This window comes from Aegilops tauschii, chromosome 3 (genome assembly GCF_002575655.3).
Source record: "Aegilops tauschii subsp. strangulata cultivar AL8/78 chromosome 3, Aet v6.0, whole genome shotgun sequence".
Classification (NCBI taxonomy): Eukaryota; Viridiplantae; Streptophyta; class Magnoliopsida; order Poales; family Poaceae; genus Aegilops; species Aegilops tauschii.
In genome coordinates this window covers 520,339,549-520,352,774 of record NC_053037.3, presented here as the reverse complement: position 1 = coordinate 520,352,774, position 13,226 = coordinate 520,339,549, and the positions used below count along the sequence as shown (strand labels likewise).

Genomic DNA, 13,226 nt, shown 5'->3' with positions numbered 1-13,226 from the left:
GCCATGCTCAATGCGGATGCGGCGACACTCTCGGCGTAGGCGGCCGCGCTCTCGGCGCAGGCAGCGGTGCTCGGAGGGGTGGGAGGGGGACGCGGCCATCGTACGGGCCTTCATGAAGCATTTCCACGGACTCATCTTTGCAAGAAGGGGGTGCAGGAATGGGGATCGGGATTCGTGGATTCGGCGGTTGCCGGCACTGGAGCAAATGAGCCGACGAAGCTTAAGGTGGCAGACAATTGTGTGTGATGTTGTAGATATTTTTATTAGCTGTGAAAGACGAATTTGGAATAAAGTGGCAACGGATGGTGTTTTAAACGAACAGAAATTATGTAGTACTAATACAACTGTCATGTCAAATTTTGGAAAATTTCAGGGGTCATTTGACCTTCTAAGACATTTAAGTGATTTTCTAGCCATTTAATGACCGTAATTGAAATTTGAACTACATGTACATGCAACAGCTAACCATAACGGTTTGAAAACTCATATTTCGTGTACTTGTGTGCGATTTAATTCGATGTGCAGTAAATTGGAAGGAATTTTCAAGCATATTGGTCTAACGGCTATGACATAATTAAGCATGGAGTGACATGACATTTTAATTCCAAAAAATTAAAAAAAAAATCAGAAACACATGAAACCTTGGTTGATGTAATGTCATGCCACCAAGATGATGTGGTAAAAAAATTGGCATGTTTGACAAAATTTTGGACACACACCCCTCACAAACCGGAGCAACTCACTAGAAGGCTCGTGTTTTCGAGAGGGAACAATGCATGTTTGATGACGAACGGGAGATAGCTTCCTCTTATGGCCTTCAAATTTTTTTCTACGTCTAACGTGCACTACTACAACTGTAATGTGAATTTTTTGAAAATTCTAGGGGTCATTTGACCTTTTGAAGACATTTAAGTGATTTTCTAGCCATTTAATGACCGTAATTCAAATTTGAACTACATCTACATGCAACGCGTAACCGAAACGGTTTGAAAATCATATTTGTGTACTTGTGTGCGAGTTAATTCCATGTGCAGTAAACTAGAAGGAATTTTCAAACATATTTGTATCACGACATGGACACATATGCATGAATACGTATGCATGGAGTGGCATGGCATTTTAATTCCAAAAAAAATCAGAAACACATGAAACCTTGGTTGATGTAATGTCATGCCACCAAGATGATGTGGTAAAGAAATTGGCATGTTTGATGAAAGTTTGGACACACATCCCTCACAACCGGAGCAACTCGCTAGAAGGTTCGTGGTTCCGAGAGGAACAATGCATGTTTGATGACGAACGGGAGATAGTTTCCTCTTACGGCCTTCAAATCTTTTCTACGTCTAACGTGCACTACTACAACTGTAATGTGAAATTTTGGAAAATTCTAGGGGTCATTTGGCCTTTTAATACATTTAAGTGATTTTCTAACCATTTAATGACCGTAATTCAAATTTGAACTACATCTACATGCAACGCCTAACCAAAATGTTTTGAAAAATCATATATGTGTACTTGTGTGCGAGTTAATTCCATGTGCAGTAAATTAGAAGGAATTTTCAAACATATTGGTCTCACGACATGGACACATGCATATGTATGCATGGAGTGACATGGCATTTTAATTCAAAAAATAGAAAAATGATGAGAAACACATGAAACCTTGGTTGATGTAATGTCATGCCACCAAGATGATGTGGTAAATAAATTGGCATGTTTGACAAATGTTTGGACACGCACCCCTCACAAACCGGAGCAACTCGCTAGAAGGTTCGTGGTTCCGAGAGGGAACAATGCATGTTTAATGACGAACGGGAGATAACTTCCTCTTACGGCCTTCAAATTTTTTCCGATACGTTTAACGTGCACTAATACAACTGTCATGTGAAAATTTGGTAAATTTCAGGGGTCATTTGACCTTTTAAAGACATTTAAGTGATTTTCTAACTATTTAATGACCGTAACTCAAATTTGAATTACATCTACATGCAACGCCTAACCATAACGGTTTGAAAAATCATATTTTTGTGTACTTATGTGCGAGTTAATTCCGTGTGCAGTAAATTGAAGGAATTTTCAAACATATTGGTGTCAAGGAATGGGCACATGCATGGAGTGCATGCCATGACATTTTAATTCCAAAAAAATAAAAAATGATCAGAAAAACATGAAACCTTGCTTGATTTAATGTCATGCCACCAAGATGATGTGGTAAAGAAATTGGCATGTTTGACTAAAGTCTGGACACACACCCCTCACAAACCGGAGCAACTCGCTAGAAGGTTCATGGTTTTGAGAGGGAACAATGCTTGTTTGATGACGAACGGGAGATAGCTTCCTCTTACGGCCTTGAAATTTTTTCAATGTCTAACGTGCACTACTACAACTGTAATGTAAAATTTTGGAAAATTCTAGGGGTCATTTGACCTTTTAAAGACATTTAAGTGATTTTTGAACCATTTAATGACCGTAATTCAAATTTGAACTACATCTACATGCAACACCTAACCAAAATGGTTTGAAAAATCATATTTTTGTGCACTTGTGTGCGAGTTAAAAAAAATCATCAGACGATGTAAATATCTGGTATTCAAAAAATAAAATGTAAAGATCTGGCAAGACAACCGGCCCCCACATGATTGGCACTCTTATCTCGCGGCTCGAGGTTTGGTAGGTGATTGGCGGGGGTCATTAATTAGACACGGTTCTGTATTGGAAACCGTCAGCTATTATGTTCACACACGGATTTGCTGCGGGAATTGTGTGTTAGTCAAACTACAGTACTCAAAAATTCCGACGACCGGCGTGTGTACTGATACATCTCCAACGTATCTATAATTTTTGATTGTTCCATGCTATTATATTATCTGTTTTGGATGTTTAATGGGCTTTACTAAGCACTTTTATATTATTTTTGGGACTAACCTACTAATCAAAGGCCCAGTGCAAATTGCTGTTTTTTGCCTATTTCAGTGTTTCGCAGAAAAGGAATATCAAACGGAGTCCAAACAGAATGAAACCTTCGGGAGAGTTACTTTTGGAACAAACATGATCCAGGGGACTTGGAGTGGACGTCAAGAAAGAAGCGAGGAGGCCACGAGGCAGGGAGGCGCGCCTGCCCCCTGGGTGCACCCCCACCGTCGTGGGCCCCTCGCAGCTCCACCGACCTACTTCTTCCTCCTATATATATCCATATACCCCAAAAACATCCAGGAGCACCACGAAACCCTATTTCCACCGGCGCAACCTTCTATACCCATGAGATCCCATCTTGGGGCCTTTTTCGGTGCTCCGCCGGAGGGGGAATCGATCACGGAGGGCTTCTACATCAACACCATGGCCTCTCCGATGATGTGTGAGTAGTTTACCACAGACCTTCGGGTCCATAGTTATTAGCTAGATGGCTTCTTCTCTCTCTTTGGACCTCAATACAAAGTTCTCCTCGATCTTCTTAGAGATCTATTCGATGTAATTCTTTTTGCGGTGTGTTTGTCGAGATCCGATGAATTGTGGGTTTATGATCAAGATTATCTATGAACAATATTTGAATCTTCTCTGAATTCTTTTATGTATGATTGGTTATCTTTGCAAGTCTCTTCGAATTATCAGTTTGGGTTTGGCCTACTAGATTGATCTTTCTTGCAATGGGAGAAGTGCTTAGCTTTGGGTTCAATCTTGCGTTCTCGATCCCAGTGACAGAAAGGGAAACGACACGTATTGTATTGTTGCCATCGAGGATAAAAAGATGGGGTTTATATCATATTGCTTGAGTTTATCCCTCTACATCATGTCATCTTGCCTAATGCGTTACTCTATGCTTATGAACTTAATACTCTAGATGCATGCTAGATAGCGGCCGGTGTGTGGAGTAATAGTAGTGGATGCAGAATCGTTTCGGTCTACTTGTCGCGGACGTGATGCCTATATACATGATCATGCCTAGATATTCTCATAACTATGCACTTTTCTAACAATTGCTCGACAGTAATTTGTTCACCCACCGTAATACTTATGCTATCTTGAGAGAAGCCACTAGCGAAACCTATGGCCCCGGGGTCTATTTTCCATCATATTAATCTCCCGTCAACTAGCTATTTCTGGCGCCGTTTATTTTGCAATCTTTACTTTCAATCTATATAACAAAAATACCAAAAATATTTATCTTATTATCTCTATCAGATCTCACTTTTGCAAGTGGCCGTGAAGGGATTGACAACCCCTTTATCGTGTTGGTTGCAAGGTTCTTTTTTGTTTGTGTAGGTACGAGGGATTTGCGTGTAGTCTCCTACTGGATTGATACCTTGGTTCTCAAAAACTGAGGGAAATACTTATGCTACTTTGCTGCATCACCCTTTCCTCTTCAAGGGAAAACCAACACATGCTCAAGAGGTAGCAAGAAGGATTTCTGGCGCCATTGCCGGGGAGTCTACGCACAAGTCAAGACACACCAAGTACCCATCACAAACTCTTATCCCCCGCATTACATTATTTGCCATTTGCCTCTCGTTTTCCTCTCCCCCACTTCACCCTTGCCGTTTTATTCGCCACTTTCCTATTGTTCTTTTGCGCCATGGCCGAATCAAAAATGTCTAAGGGTTCTCTCCAGGGTTTTAATACTTTGGATAGCCCCTCTGTCCTCTCTAAACTCATAAATAATGTTGCTATGGAAAGACCTACCGGGGTTATCAATGAGAGTTTGAATAATTTCGATGAAGATGATCCCGGAATTTTTCGTTATTTACTTGACGAGTCTTTGAAAGATGCTTGGGATAGGCTATTATGGATCCGAGCTAGCTATGTGCCCCTATATCAAATTGAGATATACTTAAAAAGCTTTTATGTTGGCTTGCCCTCTTCGTTCAAGCAAGTTTTAGATTCTATTTTTGAAGAAGGTTTTCTTGAAGGGGATCCCATAGATACCTATGAAAAGATGAAAACTATATTTGGGCACCCCATGAGTGAGAGGGTTGAATCCACCTCTCTTTTGTGCTTTTACCAAAATGAAATTATCAAAGAGATGAAGGCTAGCTTAGATGCAAATTTCCGCAGCGTGCTTAATCTTTCTTCCTGCATTAATGGCCACGTGCTTTCTCAAAATAGAAAGATAAATGCTATAGATAAGAAATTTTCTCTTTTCTTTCCCAACACCAAAGAGGGCAATACCTAGATCTATTCTTGCCTTTATGCCTAGTGTAGCGACCAGACCTCAAACAGTCTAGTCTCCGTGCATCAGTGTCATCCCTGGATCGGTTATGCTGACACGCACAGTACTTTGAAGGATTTATAACAGAGTAGCAATCACACACTTATTACATCGAATAGTTCAAGAGAACTCAATACAAATGAATATGGCTTAAGGCCATCTAAATACGATAACAGCGGAAGGCTTGGAAGATAAAGTGAGTCCATCAACTCCAACGGCATCACTGAGTATAAGACCACGACCTAAGGCTCCTTACTCGTCATCTGAAAAGTCTGCAACATGATACGTTGCAGCCCGAAAACGGGTCAGCACATGGAATATGTTGGCAATGTAACACATAGAGAGTAATGAACAGAATAATGCTATCACTACATGCATATTTGGCTGGTGGAAAGCTCTATGGTTACAGTTTTGCGAAAAGCCAATTTTTCCCTACCACAAAGGAATAAATTTTATTTAACTATCATGGTGGTTGTTAAACATTGAGAAGGTACCTCCAACTCAATCCCAATTAAGAACATGATTAACCCAATCAAATTAAATTAAGTACCATGATGATGAGATTCACATGATAATCCAAGAACTAGATACTCAAGATGTCCATAACCGGGGACACGGCTAATCATGATTAGTTTGTACACTCTGCAGAGGTTTGTGCACTTTTCCCCACAAGACTCGATCGCCTCCGCTTGATTTCTCTCACTACAAGGTGTTTGAAAAACGGATGACCGAGACACAGTCTTTCAGAAACACTACTCTTTACTCCGGGTGGACAGTTACACCTACTTTCCCCTACATCTGCTAGCCCACCTCTTCAAGAGGTCATGTAACCTACTCAACTATGCTAGAGCCCATAATAGCTTGTGGCTGCACACGGAAGTTTCTAGCATGAATAATCTCATGATCCCTTTGAGCCTGGGTGGCGGTCCATAGGATGATCACACGGGTACTCCGGGATATCCAAAAAAATACAGGCAACACTGGATTCTCCAGGTGACTCAATCCACCTAGATGTTTATTTAAGTAGCCACCTTAAGTTGAACCATTAATTAACAATCTCACATCTGTCATGGAAAAATTCACTCAAACCCAATCCACGTCTACGAGCCTAGCATAGCTATATAAGCTAATGTAGAAGTAACTCCCAAGGGTTTGATAACAAACATGGCAACAGGTACTACCTCATCTACTTCCCAAAACCCACATATTAATCAGATCCTAATCATGCAATTGTTTGAGGATTGATCTAATGCAATAAAACTGGGTGGTAAAGGGGTATGATCAAAGTGTTACTTGCCTTGCTGATGATCTGTGAAACCTAGAGACTCGTAGTAGCACGCTTCGCACTCCGGGTACTCTATCGCAAACAAACAATACATACATAAGCAATCAAGCAAGGGTGCACGAGTAAAACTCAAAATAAGAGATCCAACCAGAAAGTTCAACTTAAGAACTCCGGTTTGGAAAAAGAAACAAATCGAACGAAGCAACGAAACTCAAACGTCGAAAAAAACAAGCTTCGTTTACTAATCTGGACTTAAGTCAAATTTTACAGTAGCAAAAGCTTGTTTGAGTAGGTTAAATGGAAAGAGGGTTTCGAGACGAAACTCTAGGCGCTTGAATCGCCTGATTCCGATAAGCGAGCGAAATGTTATACTAAAACGAAAAACAGATCGGAAATCGCGATCAGAAATAATCGCGGAAAATCCGAGAAAAAGAAAACTGACAAACAGGCTAACGAACGAACGTTCGCTGTCTGCGAAAAAAACGAAAACCGTTCGTTAAAACGAACGAACGAATGAGTGTTCGCTAAATAAACTAAACCGAAAAAACAGATCTAGGGTTATATATAAAACCGAACGAAAAACCGGACGGGAAAACCGAACGGTTCTCTCAAGGAAAACCGCCGGTGGCGGGGCGGCGGGGTAGCTCTGGCGAGGTGGCTGGGTCGGCGGGCGGCGGGGTCAGGCGGCGGAACTCCGGCGTCGGGCGGCGGCGGCGGCGGATCGGGCGACGGCGTGGGGCGGCGGCGGCGGCTTAGGGTTAGGGTTTCGGCGGCTCGGGCGGCTTCGGCTATCGGGGCCGGGGGCGGCGCCTTATAAAGGCCTAGCCAGGCGGAGTCCTGGCTGAACACGGCCCAAAGTCGGTTTCGCGATTTTTTTTAAAAACAAATTCGCGCAGGAAAAGAATAAAAGAAATACTAAACTGACTTCAAAAATCCCAAAATAAATTTTCCCCGACTTCTAAAATCAAGCCGGATAAGATGAACATTTATTTGGGGCCTATATGCAATTTTGAAAAACGCGTATTTTTCCTAGTTCAAATAAAATCAAATATTTATTTTTAATATTTTTCCTGCAATATTTCATTATTTGTGGAGAATTCATTTTATCCCCTCTCATATATTTTGATATGAAATATTTTCTGAGAGAAAAAATAATAAAAACAAATGATCCTATTTTCAAAATTTGAGAAAACCCAAATATGAAAATAACGAAATCCCCAACTCTCTCCATGGGTCCTTGAGTTGCCTGGAATTTCTAGGATCACAAATCAAAATGCAATAAAGTATGATATGCATGATGATCTAATGTATAACATTCCAAATTGAAAATTTGGGATGTTACAAACCTACCCCCCTTAAGATGAATCTCGCCCTCGAGATTCGGGTTGGCTAGAAAATAGGTGAGAGTGGTCCTTCCGTAGATCTTCCTCTCGCTCCCAGGTGGCTTCCTCCTCGGTATGGTGACTCCACTGAACTTTGGAAAACTTGATAACCTTGCTGCGGGTGACCCGGCTAGCAAACTCAAGAATCTTAACTGGTTTCTCCTCGTAGGTCAAATCACTATCCAACTGAATCACTTCCAGTGGCACTGTATCTCTCAGTGGTATCTCAGCCATCTCCGTGTGGCACTTCTTCAACTAGGATACGTGGAACACATCGTGAACTCATGACAATCCTTCGGGCAATTCCAACTTGTAAGCAACTTCTCCCATATGCTCCAAAACTTTGTATGGTCCTACAAAACGTGGCGCTAACTTTCCCTTAACTCCAAAGCGCTTCACTCCTCGAAGTGGTGATACTCGAAGATAAACTCTGTCTCCGACTTCGTAAACTATCTCCTTGCATTTAGAATCCGCATAACTCTTCTCCCTGGACTGGGCTACCTTGAGCCTATCGTGAATCAACTTCACCTTCTGTTCAGACTCTTTAATCAAATCTGGTCCAAACAACTGGCGGTCTCCAACTTCGTCCCACAACAACGGTGTCCTGCACCTCCTTCCGTACAGAGCTTCGAAAGGGGCCATCTTCAAACTGGATTGATAGCTATTGTTGTAAGAAAACTCTGCATATGGTTGGTTATCATCCCAACTGGATCCATAATCTAGCGCACAAGCTCTCAGCATGTCCTCCAAAATCTGATTTACTCTCTCGGGCTGTCCGTTTGTCTGTGGATGAAAAGCTGTACCGAACTCTAGCCTGGTGCCCAAAGTTTCGTGCAACTGATTCCAAAACTTTGATGTAAACTGGGTTCCTCTATCTAATACAATGGTCCTCGGAACTCCATGCATACATACGATCCTGGTCATGTATATCTTTGCCAACTTAGCACTGGTATAAGTGGTCTTTACTGGGATGAAATGTGCTACTTTCGTCAAACGATCGACTACAACACATATCGAGTCATAGCCTGAACGAGTCCTGGGCAATCCCGTGATAAAATCCATTCCTAGTTTATCCCACTTCCATTCGGGTATCGGAAATGGGTGTAGCAATCCTGCTGGCTTCTAATGCTCTGCCTTCACTCTCTGACATACATCACAAACAGCCACATACTCCGCAATATCCTTCTTCATTTCGGTCCACCAGAAACTGTCCTTTAAATCCAGGTACATCTTGGTATTTCCTGGGTGAATCGAATATGGTGAATCATGGGCCTCTTGCAGAATCAACTTCCTGATCTCCGGATCATTGGGCACATAAACACGGTCCTCAAACCATAAGGTGTCGTGCTCTTCCTCACGAAATCCCTTGGCTTTTCCTTTACCCAACCTTTCCTTTATCTCAGCAATCTCCTTGTCTGTCTTCTGAGCTTCTCTGATTTTATCCATCAAAGTAGACTGAATCTCCAATGCTGCTACAAAGCCTCTTGTAACTATTTCCAAACATAGTTCACGAAGACTCTCGGCTAACTCCTTGGGTAACTCTCCGGTCATGAGCGTGTTGACATGGCTCTTGCGGCTCAACGCATCAGCTACTACGTTAGCCTTTCCTGGGTGATAATGCAATCTCATATCATAATCCTTAATGAGCTCCAACCATCTCCTCTGCCTGAGGCTCAACTCCTTCTGCATGAAAATGTACTTCAAACTCTTGTGATCCGTGTACACCTCACAATGGTTTCCGATGAGAAAATGTCTCCATGTCTTCAACGCATGCACTATGGCTGCTAACTCCAAATCATGTGTAGCATAATTCAACTCATGGGGTTTAAGTTGTCGGGAGGCATACGAAACAACCCTTCCCTCCTACATTAGCACTGCTCCAAGTCCTCGACGAGAAGCGTCGCAATATACTTCATAATCCTTGCGTTGATCTGGCAAAATCAACACTGCCGATGTAACAAAACGTTTCTTCAACTCCTGGAAACTAGCCTCACATTCCTCAGTCCAATTGAATTTGGTGTCCTTCTTCAACAACTCGGTCATCGGTTTTGCAATCTTTGAGAAATTCTCAATGAATCTCCGGTAGTATCCTGCGAGTCCAAGAAAACTCCGGATCTCTCCAACTGTCGTGGGTGCTTCCCAATTTGTCACTGTGTTAACCTTGGTGGGATCTACTGCTATTCCTTCTCCAGATATAACATGTCCAAGGAATCCAACTTCCTTTAACCAAAACTCGCACTTGCTAAACTTGGCATATAACTGATGTTCTCTGAGCTTTCCAAGTACTAAACGCAAATGCTCCTTATGCTCTTCTTCATTCTTCGAATGGACCAGAATATCATCAATGAACACTACGACGAACTTATCCAAAAACTCCATAAACACTTTGTTCATATGTTCATGAAATAGGCAGGTGCGTTAGTCAGGCCAAATGACATAACGGTGTACTCATATAGCCCATACCTTGTGGTAAAATCTGTCTTGGGTATATTCTGCTCTCGAATCTTCAACTGGTGGTATCTTGACCGCAAATCAATCTTGGAAAATACTTTAGCTCCTTGTAGTCGGTCAAACAGATCATTGATTATTGGCAGTGGGTACTTGTTCTTGGTTGTTACTTCATTCAATCCACGATAATCAACAACCATCCTCAACGATCCATCTTTCTTCTCCACTAGAAGTATGGGTGATCCCCAAGGTGACGAACTTGGGCGAATATATCCTTTATCCAGTAACTCCTTAATCTGCTTCTTAATTTCTTCCAAATCCTTAGCGGGCATCCTGTACGGTCTCTTAGATGTTGGCCCTGTGCCTGGCAAAAGCTCAATCAAAAACTCAATGTCTCTATCCGGTGGCATGCCTGGCAACTCCTCTGAAAATACGTCAGGGAAATCCTTCATCACTGGTACTTCCTCCTGTACAACTCCTGATAAGGAATTTACTTGAGTCCTCTTCGGCACATGCCGGGAGGAGACTGATGGGTTTAGAAAAGATGAGAAAATAGAATAGAATGAGGTCTAGAGGGAAAAACTACCCATATGCACAAGAGACAAACACAATCATATCACTTCAATCAATTCACACAAGGCATACAATCGTTCTAACTATCATTACAAAGTGCTTGGACTATACTATATATATGGTGGAATACTACTACTAATTTGGTGGTCTACTAGAAAAATTGCCCAGTCGAAGACTCCATGATATCTGCTCCGGCTTCATCCTCCAAATCATCATCACTGGGGTCCGAGTCAGTGTCGTCGATGATGATGTAATTCTCCGGGCAAGTAGAATCGTCGTCATCTCCTCCTGGTGCTGGGTCTCCCATAAAAACTTCTAGCTTCTTTGTCAGGTCGCCATTCTTCTCTACTAGTGCGACGATTTCCTCCATATAATCCTCGCGTGTAGCCTTGAGTTCTTCCTCCAGTTCCATGATCCTAGTCTTTGCCTTCTTCAGATCTATCATGTCTGCGCACATCTGGTTCTCCTGGCGATGAATGTGCTAGTTTAACTCCTGGATGAAAGCTGCAATAGATCTATCCTTCCTGGTACTGATCATCTCCCATTGCTCGTCTCGGTGCCCACAAATCTAATAGATAGTATCCTTGAGATTATTGTGGTACACTTCTCCAATGCGTCCCAAGGTGATGTGGGCTGGCATGCTCTTTCCTAGACTCCTGGTTGGTGCATCAAAGGAAAACTCTATGGGCTTAGTGACTGACGTGAACGTCCTTCCTAGAACTTGAACTTGAATCATCCAGCGCTCCTCTTCTGGTAGTGTGGTGTTGTAGGTCCCGGTGAAGCTTGGTATTCCTATGTTCAGGTACTTAGTAACTTCCTTCAAGTGTCGTCCAAAAGGTGTATCCTCATCTGGTTGCGCGAACTTGTTCCTTGCATCCGCCATCCTAAAAGAGTGGAATAAAGGAGAGGAGTCAGAAATGAGAAGAGAGTAGTGATCGAGGGCTTTAGCTTAGTGGTCGTGTCCTACAGTCAGCGTGTGCTCTGATACCATCTATGTAGCGACCAGACCTCAAACAGTCTAGTCTCCGTGCATCAGTGTCATCCCTGGATCGGTAATGCTGACACACACATAGTACTTTGAAAGATTTATAACAGAGTAGCAATCACACACTTATTACATCGAATAGTTCAAGAGAACTCAATACAAATAAATATGGCTTACGGCCATCCGAATACAATAACAGCGGAAGGCTTGGAAGATAAAGTGAGTCCATCAACTCCAACGGCATCACTAAGTATAAGACCACGACCTAAGGCTCCTTACTCGTCGTCTGAAAAGTCTGCAACATTATACGTTGCAGCCCAAAAACGGGTCAGCACATGGAATATGCTGGCAATGTAACACATAGAGAGTAATGAACAGAATAATGCTATCACTACATGCATATTTGGATGGTGGAAAGCTCTATGGTTACAGTTTTGCGAAAAGCCATTTTTTCCCTACCACAAATTAATAGATTTTATTTAACTATCATGGTGGTTGTTAAACATTGAGAAGATACCTCCAACTCAATCCCAATTAAGAACATGATTAACCTAATCAAATTAAATTAAGTAACATGATGATGAGATTCACAAGATAATCCAAGAACTAGATACTCAAAATGTCCATAACCGGGGACACGGCTAATCATGATTAGTTTGTACACTCTGCAAAGGTTTCTGCACTTTTCCCCACAAGACTCGATTGCCTCCGCTTGATTTCTCACACTACAAGGTGTTTGAGAAATGGATGACTAAGACACAGTCTTTCAGAAACACTACTCTTTACTCCGGGTGGACAGTTACACCTACTTTCCCCTACATCTGCTAGCCCACCTCTTCAAGAGGTCATGTAACCTACTCAACTATGCTAGAGCCCATAATAGCTTGTGTCTGCACACGGAAGTTTCTAGCATGAATAATCTCATGATCCCTTTGAGCCTGGGTGGCGGTCCATAGGATGATCACACAGGTACTCCGGGATATCCAAAAAAATACAGGCAACACTGGATTCTCCAGGTGCCTCAATCCACCCAGATGTTTATTTAAGTAGCCACCTTAACTTGAACCATTAATTAACAATCTCACATCTGTCATGGAAAAATTCACTCAAACCCAATCCACATCTACGAGCATAACATAGCAATATAAGCAAACATAGAAGTAACTCCCAAGGGTTTGATAATAAACATGGCAATAGGTACTACCTCATTTACTTCCCAAAACCCACATATTAATCAGATCCTAATCATGCAATTGTTTGAGGATTGAACTAATGCAAGAAAACTGGGTGGTAAAGGGGTATGATCAAAGTGTTACTTGCCTTGCTGATGATCCGTGAAACCTAGAGACT

The 13,226-nt window shown here is 42.1% G+C and overlaps 1 pseudogene; it reads right to left on the bottom strand.

Annotated features, from left to right (window-relative positions):
• LOC109760255 (uncharacterized acetyltransferase At3g50280-like) overlaps positions 1-13,226 on the bottom strand; it is a 210,825-nt pseudogene that overhangs the window by 117,742 nt on the left and 79,857 nt on the right.